At 43.4% G+C, this 7,183-nt stretch overlaps 1 protein-coding gene across 2 annotated transcripts in view; it reads left to right on the top strand.

Annotated features, from left to right (window-relative positions):
* The first annotated feature begins 1,619 nt into the window (after positions 1-1,619).
* Positions 1,620-7,183, top strand: part of ZKSCAN1 (zinc finger with KRAB and SCAN domains 1) — a 15,258-nt gene continuing 9,694 nt past the window's right edge. For both annotated transcript variants that reach the window (XM_081296805.1, XM_081296804.1), the window contains exon 1: positions 1,620-1,753. The gene's annotated coding sequence lies outside the window, so the exon portion shown is untranslated. The remainder of the gene's footprint in view (positions 1,754-7,183) is intronic.

Below are 7,183 nucleotides of genomic sequence, written 5' to 3'. Positions count from 1 at the left end.
CAGGGAACAAATTAATTTATCCCAGCCATTGACAGCCTGCTCTCTGTGGGCTTTCAGGGAGGAGAGTGGGGAAGACTGACAAAAAAGAATTCAGCCCTCAGTAGAATAAAACTCCAAGAGATTGTTAGGATCCTAGAGGAAAGGAGATGTGAGGAAGAATTTGGAGGAAGCAGAGGGCAAGCATTAGAGAGCTGACCAGGGACAGAATCTTTATGACTCAGAAACTTAAAGATGTTGAATGTTTACCTTAAGATTGATTCCAGTTCTGTGCTGTTATAATCTTCTCTGTATATTCAGAAACCAACGATAAAATTTATTGTGCATGATAACCTAATGTTAGTGGATCTTTCAGGAAACAAACAAAACCAAAAAAAAAAAAAAAAAAAGGGAGGGGGGGCTATTCCAACAAAGAAGACAAAAAAGTAACAGCAGGACAAGCAGCTTCAACCCAGTCAACCTCTTGGGTTTTGGACAATGGGTAAAATAATATGAATATGTATTTACATTTGAGAACGCATAGGAAAAAGATAAATTAAACCATTGTAGTTGGGTTAAGGCAGAGGGATTATAGGTGATTGTTTTTCTCCATTTTGCAAATTTCTTTTAATGACTCTGTAATTGATTTTGGAGCAATTTTTACAGCTAGCAGGTCATGCAAAAGCTATTCAGTTCACTATCTCCCACCAGCCTGTCTTGGAACGCAGAAGACAGTCACAACCACTGAAGCCTGTGGTCACTTTTAGACAAGGCAGAGCCTGATTCCTGATTCACACCCCCCTACACACACATACCTCAACGCCACCCCCCAAAGGTGAGGGTGCTAATTATTGTAAGCTGGGAAAGCACCTTGAAGGCAAAAGTGTCTGTGATCACTCTGAACACGCCTTTCAAACTGCTGTAATGGCATATGCCACATAAGCAAAGCACAGAACCTTATAACTAGCTTGTTTGTGAAAAGATGTCCTTTGTCCACAGGCCAAGTTTTTTTGTTTTTTTTTTTAATTTTTAATATTTATTTTTTGGTTTTCGGCAGATACATCTTTATTTGTATGTGGTGCTGAGGATCGAACCCAGGCCGCATGCATGCAAGGCGAGCGCGCTACCGCTTGAGCCACATCCCCAGCCCCACAGGCCAAGTTTTTAAAAACACCACCCACTCTATTGGCATACCTCTCCAGGGCCCTGAGAGAAGTTACCAGGGCAGCTTCTTGAAACCAGCCACCCCTGGCTTCACTTTGATCTTTCTCTGTCTACACCCTTGCTTCAGTTCCTCTACTACACACACACAAAATTACTAAGTATTATTATTGCTTGGTAATAACTATAATTACTACAACGACTACCAGAAATGGAAAAGACAGGAGAAATGGAATTCTCATGTTTGAGCTGGAGAATCTTTGCAGCAGGAAAAGTCTGTATGCCCCTCCCATTCGTCCTCCTAATTACTGGAAGCAGACAGGCCAAGGGGAGTCCCCTCAACGCAGACAGCTTGACCACTCAGGGACAGGGGCCAGGTTTAGAGCTCCAGGAACCGAGATGTAAAGTCCTCCCAGGCTCCTAGAGCGGACCCGGAAGCGCAGCGCGGTCCCGGAAGGCGAGGTGCTGACATACTTCCGGCCTTTGTGACTCATTGTGTCTGTGTGGAGGCGTCGGGAGGGCCTAGGTCCGTGTGCGGTGCCCTTCGGCCGGCCTGAGCCCCAGAGTCAGCTCCCCTTTCTCGCCCAGCGCCCCCAGGCCGCTCCCGGGGCACACGGTGAGACTTGGGGCCGGCCTCTGGGGAGGGCGGGCGGGCCGCAGGGGGGTGTGCGTGGGGTGGGCGCTCCAGCTGCGGCCTGGGGATCCCCTCCGGCGGCCCCGGCGGAACGCGAAGCGAGTCCCTGCCCCTGCCTCCTCCCCAGGCCCAGCCGTAGGAAGCGCTGTCTCCCGGGGAGACGCCCCCGCCCCACCCCCGGCACCGGGCGAGAAGGGGTCAGGGTTTCAGTGGCCGGGTCGCTCGGAGACCTGGGGAGAAGCCGTGTGAGGGCCCCTTCCGGGCCCCTAGCCCGCTGTGTCATCATCCTCACTTGACGTTTCTGAGGACGGGGTCGCTATCGAACTGACCCTTGTCTGATTTTTTTGCTCTCCGGTTGTCGCCATTTGCTTTGATTCCGGTGAAGGGTTTGGGGGTTGGCTCTCCCCCTCCCTCTGGGTCCTTGAGGACCTTGAGGTGAAAATGCGGAAGGCCGAGAGCTGGACACGTTTCGAGATGCCGCAGACGTTTACAGATCACCTGCTTTTTACCCTTTCCCCTCCGCACCCCCAACACTGAGCTGTGATTAAAAAGTATTTGAAGCCTGGTGAATAACGACCTAGTAGCGAATCATAGACAAACTGCTCTCTTTTAGGCTTATGGAATGCTTGAAAAGCTCTTAAAAATGAGTCGTCAGGTTAGGTGGATTTTTCAGTTCATCCTGCTTGACTTGGAGTGGGTGAGGAGTGAAGAGAATTTGTGGAAATCACACTGAGTGATTAGGAGACTGATTCGCTGAGTGACCTTGGATAAGACAAAACATCGTGTCTTAATTTTGTCATCCATAAAATTAGATTTTCTTAAAAGGTCCTTCCAACTTTGAAATGATTTGGTCAATGGAATTGAAAAAATTCAGCTACAGTTTAGCCTGACACTCCCCCCACCTTCCCCTCCCTTTCCTGCAGTGCCTTCAGTACACAAAAAGATACTTTCATTATAGAGAGTGGCTGTTACATGGACTGGAACCAAAGAAAGCATTTATTGTACCGGCCAGTGCTAGGCGGATTGGAGGCGGTCAATAAATACTTGTTGAATTGTGGAGAATTCATTGTAACCACATCAACAAAGCACTGTTAATGTATATTCTGGCTAAGTATAGAGAAATAGCTTTATTAGGTAGGGAACCACAATGGAGATTTGCCCCAGAATGTTTTTCCCAGGTTTATATCCATTCTGCATCACTACTCCAAGTTCTTGTTCATTATTTCAGATAGTTTTTCACCAACCTCAAAATGCAAACAGGGAAGCCACCTACTTAATACAGTCATCTCTTGCTGTTTCTCTGGTGAATAACCTAATGCTTGACTTAAGCATTTAAAGATTTTGCCAATATTTTATACTACATCTGACTACAAGTAGGCTAATATTATGTTCAATGTTACATTTTCATTCTGTAGTAGAATCAATTTTTTTGATACCAAGTTGTCTTTTAAGGGTAGCTTTTTCATATTTTAAACAATTTGATATCTCTGTTAAAAAGTGGGGTGAAGGAGCAGATTATTGAAACTGACTATGCCCTGGAAAAGATACTGGGAGATTGAGAAAACAGCCTTTGAAATAAACTGAGCTTATAAATAACCCAAGATGTTTGATAAATTGTTCCTTTTTATCCTTGGTGAAAATTGGTTGCTGGAGGTAATCGTATCAAGTGAATGGTGTGTGGAATCTTCTTCATCTCAGAGGAACTCCAAATGTAGTTTTCTACTCCTACCCCTCTCACCATTTGACTGATAAGAATACTGAATGTCACACAAGGTAAATAACTCACTTAGGAGTGGGTAACTTATGTGTGGGAGACCACATTCACTTTTTTTGGACTGTGCTGCTTTAGGATTTCTCCCATTGCTAATCTTTTAAGCAGGCTGAAAATTAGAATATACAGTTATAACTCTTAACTTTATTTTTTAAAAATTAAAACGTCTCTAGGGCCTACTAGATGCCAGACACTGTTAAAAGTCCTCTATATATGTTAACTCACTTAATCCTAACGGCTCTATGAGACAAATGTCATTTTTTATTCCCATTGAGGAAACTGATGCATAACAAGGTTAACATGCCTAAGATCAACTAGTAAATGGGGAAAAGCTAACAAAGTCTTCCAAATTCTTCCAAGTACCCTATAGAACAAATTTGAGGGCAAGATTGAATGCACAAGGGGCAAAGGAATAGTAATATTTAAATTGAAATATTTAAGAAAAGAAAAGGAACTAATGCTTTGCAAGGAATCTTGCTGAGTGGCACAAGTAGGAAAAAAAAAACATTCTTAACAATAGTCTGGTTGAGGGGAACTCAAGAAAAATCCTATTACAAAGAAAGAAGCAGCATAAGAAATTATGATCATGACTTGGGGCCTTTAGAGGCTGACGGGAAGTGGTGTGTGCTCAGGTTATCTGGGGAACCTTTGAGAAAAAACTCACCCTTTCCACAGCTGTCAGAACTCTTCTCTGGCACAGAGCAGGAGAAGAGAAATATTGAAGGTAGAGAAGAAGACCTGTCCCAGTTGGGAACAGAGGGATTGGGATTGTGCCCATCGTCCTTGTCTCCGTCCCTGTGGTCTCACGACCTCCTCAGAGTCTCTTCTTATTGATTGCCAATGACTCAAGCAGTGCCCTGCTCCATAGCTGAAACAAGGATAAAATTTTCACAGTAGAGCTTTCTGATAATTGGTCTAGCTAGCTACCACACTACTTCCACTACTTGGTTATCCCCCACTTCCATCACTGCTTTGTCCCCTCTTAGGGCCTCAGTCACACAGTAACTCAGGTGAAAATAGTGGATGGTAGATGAGGCCTATTCCTGAGCAGTCACTCTTTATAATCACCTTCATAGTGTTTTCTTTTAGAAAGGATCTATGTACCCAGAAGCCCTTCCTTATCCAACATGTAAAAATGGTTTAATAGCTTACACTTAGAGTCTCAGAGTTAATTTCAAATCCTATCTCTGCCATTTACTTGCTGTGCAACCCCAGGTGAGTTATTTAATGTCAGTAAAACCTCAGTTGTATCAAGTGAGGTGATAACTGTGGCCACTGCTTAAGATTGTTGGGTGGTCAAGTAAAGTGCTTAATGTAATGGTATTTGGAAAGCACTCAGTAATGCTGGCTGTTACTAGAAGGTTCTTAAGCAGTCATGAGGGGCAAGTGGCATTTCAGCTTGGCTTTGAACAATAAGTAGAATTAGAAAAGGCAGAAATGGGGGCTGGGCATATGGCTCAGTTGGTAGAGCACTTGCCTTGTATGAACAGGGCCCTGGGTTCAATCCCAGCACCACAAAAAGAAAAAAGGCAGAGAGGACTGGGAGGAAATTCCAGCCTTTGAGTATGATTCAAAGAAACAGTGGCTGCCAGAACACAGGGCATCAGCAAGACCTGCTGATTAGACTCATTTTGCTGGATGGGAAGGGTTTTTGCACACAGACTGCAAGGCTAGAATTGGGATGAATAATCTGAGAATAAGGTAGCCAATGAATTATGGGAGAGTAGGGAGCAAATGAAGACAAGGAATCAAAGAAGAGGCAGGTCGTGAGACTAGATCAAATAGTATAACAGACTTCTCTCTGGTGCTAGGAGAATGGATGCCTAGAATGAGGGAAGCAATCAAAGGTGATCCTGAGTGATTGAGATATTAGCCAAACATCTCTAATATCTACTAATTGCTATTAATATCACTCATTGCCACACTCTAGGTAGTAAGAGGGCAGAAGGGAAACTGGAATAGTTCCTCTTGTCCATCTGTGCAGTTTAATTCTATAACATCTGTATAGAATTAAATCACCAGGTTCCCTAGGTAATAAATACAAAAGAAGACTGGAGTCACTGACCTTGTCGTGGAGGGTTTCATTGGGAGGTGACAGACAGGAACTGCAACTCAAATAATGAGAATATAATTGCCTTAAAACAGAAACTGCTAAGGATGTTCAAAGGAAGAAGGTACCTTATTTAATTTGGGGTATCAGGAAAGATTTGTGCATCTTGAGCAATGAATTCGACCAATAGAGTTGGTACAATGGGAGAATGTTTACAACAGAGGAGTGAAGGTGAAGGATGTGGCCCATGCTTGGGAGCATTGATGGACCGCAGAGGCTGAAACACAAGGCGGGTAAACTTGGAAGAGAAAAGTGGATTGTGTTGTGAAAGTGGAAGCTCTTGAACACTGAATTGGTAGCAGTACTACACAAATCTTGGTATGTATGTTGTGTGTATTGGGACAGTGGAGAATGGGAGGTAGAGAAGCTATATGGAGCCCAGGTCCTAATCTAGGTGAGATAGGGATCCTGAATTAAGGTGGTAGAAAGAAATTCTGGGAGTCACAGCAAGAGAGTCTTTCTGCTGTTCATAATGAATTGAAGAAGAAACTATGGCTTCTGGGAAACATTTTGCCTCCAGCTGGGAAAAAGCCAGCCAAAGGAATGATCTTGGGCAACTCCAGTCACTCACTGCCTCTTACAGAAGCATCCTGTCTATTCTCCATGTTCTAGGGGACCTCCTCCTGGAAGTGCCTTTCTTGTATACCTGTCAGTTCTCAGGGCTCCCCTAGCACTTGTATTGAAACCTTGGAACATTCTTTTTTTATTATTTGCATAAAAGAATCATGTTTCTCATCTTTTTATTTCCTTTGGATTTACAGGACACTTTGAAGATTATTTAGGAAGTGAAATAATTACAGCTGAAAGGCCTTTTGAGGGAAAGCTGATCTGGAGTTGGAAAACCAACTATCCCAGCAGGGAGGGTGGGGTGCACAACAGGTCTGAAGGCACCAGTGGGAAAGACTATAAGATGGTTTGTAATAAGATATTTACGAATTCAAAAATCATTGAAATTAATTAAGGACATAAAGATGAGGTAGAAAAACTAGTCTTGAGATAATTCTCAAGATTGAAATAATAATCTTTGTGATAAAACAGTCATCTCAGCCAGGTGCAGTGGCACACGCCTATAATCCTAGTGGCTTGGGAGGCTGAGGCAGGAGGATCGTGAGTTCAAAGCTAGTGTCAGCAATGGTAAGGCACTAAGAAACTCATTGAGACCCTATTTCTAAATAAAATACAAAATAGGGCTAGGGATGTGGCTCTTGGTGGTCTAATGCCCCTGAATTCAATCCCCAGTTCCGGGGGCGGGGGGGGGGGGAGGTCATCTCCAAACTTTGCTTTCCATACAGCAGTCCCTCCTTATCTTTGGAGAAGATGTACCAAAGATGCTTCAACCATGTATAGTACTAAACCCTATATATGTTGTTATTTAGGTGTTGCGGTTTAATTTATGTTGGGTGCAGTGAGATTAACATTAATAACAAATGGAGTAATTAATACGTTGCAATAAAGTTTGTTTTAAACTTAACGAATTGTTTATTTCTGTTAATTTTCCATCTTAAGTTTTCAGACCACAGTTGATTGCAGG

The sequence above is a fragment of the Spermophilus citellus genome (genome assembly GCF_964194105.1).
Source record: "Spermophilus citellus genome assembly, chromosome: 6".
Classification (NCBI taxonomy): domain Eukaryota; kingdom Metazoa; phylum Chordata; class Mammalia; order Rodentia; family Sciuridae; genus Spermophilus; species Spermophilus citellus.
The sequence above is the reverse complement of the archived record's forward strand: the minus strand, read 5'-3'. Positions and strand labels throughout refer to the sequence as shown.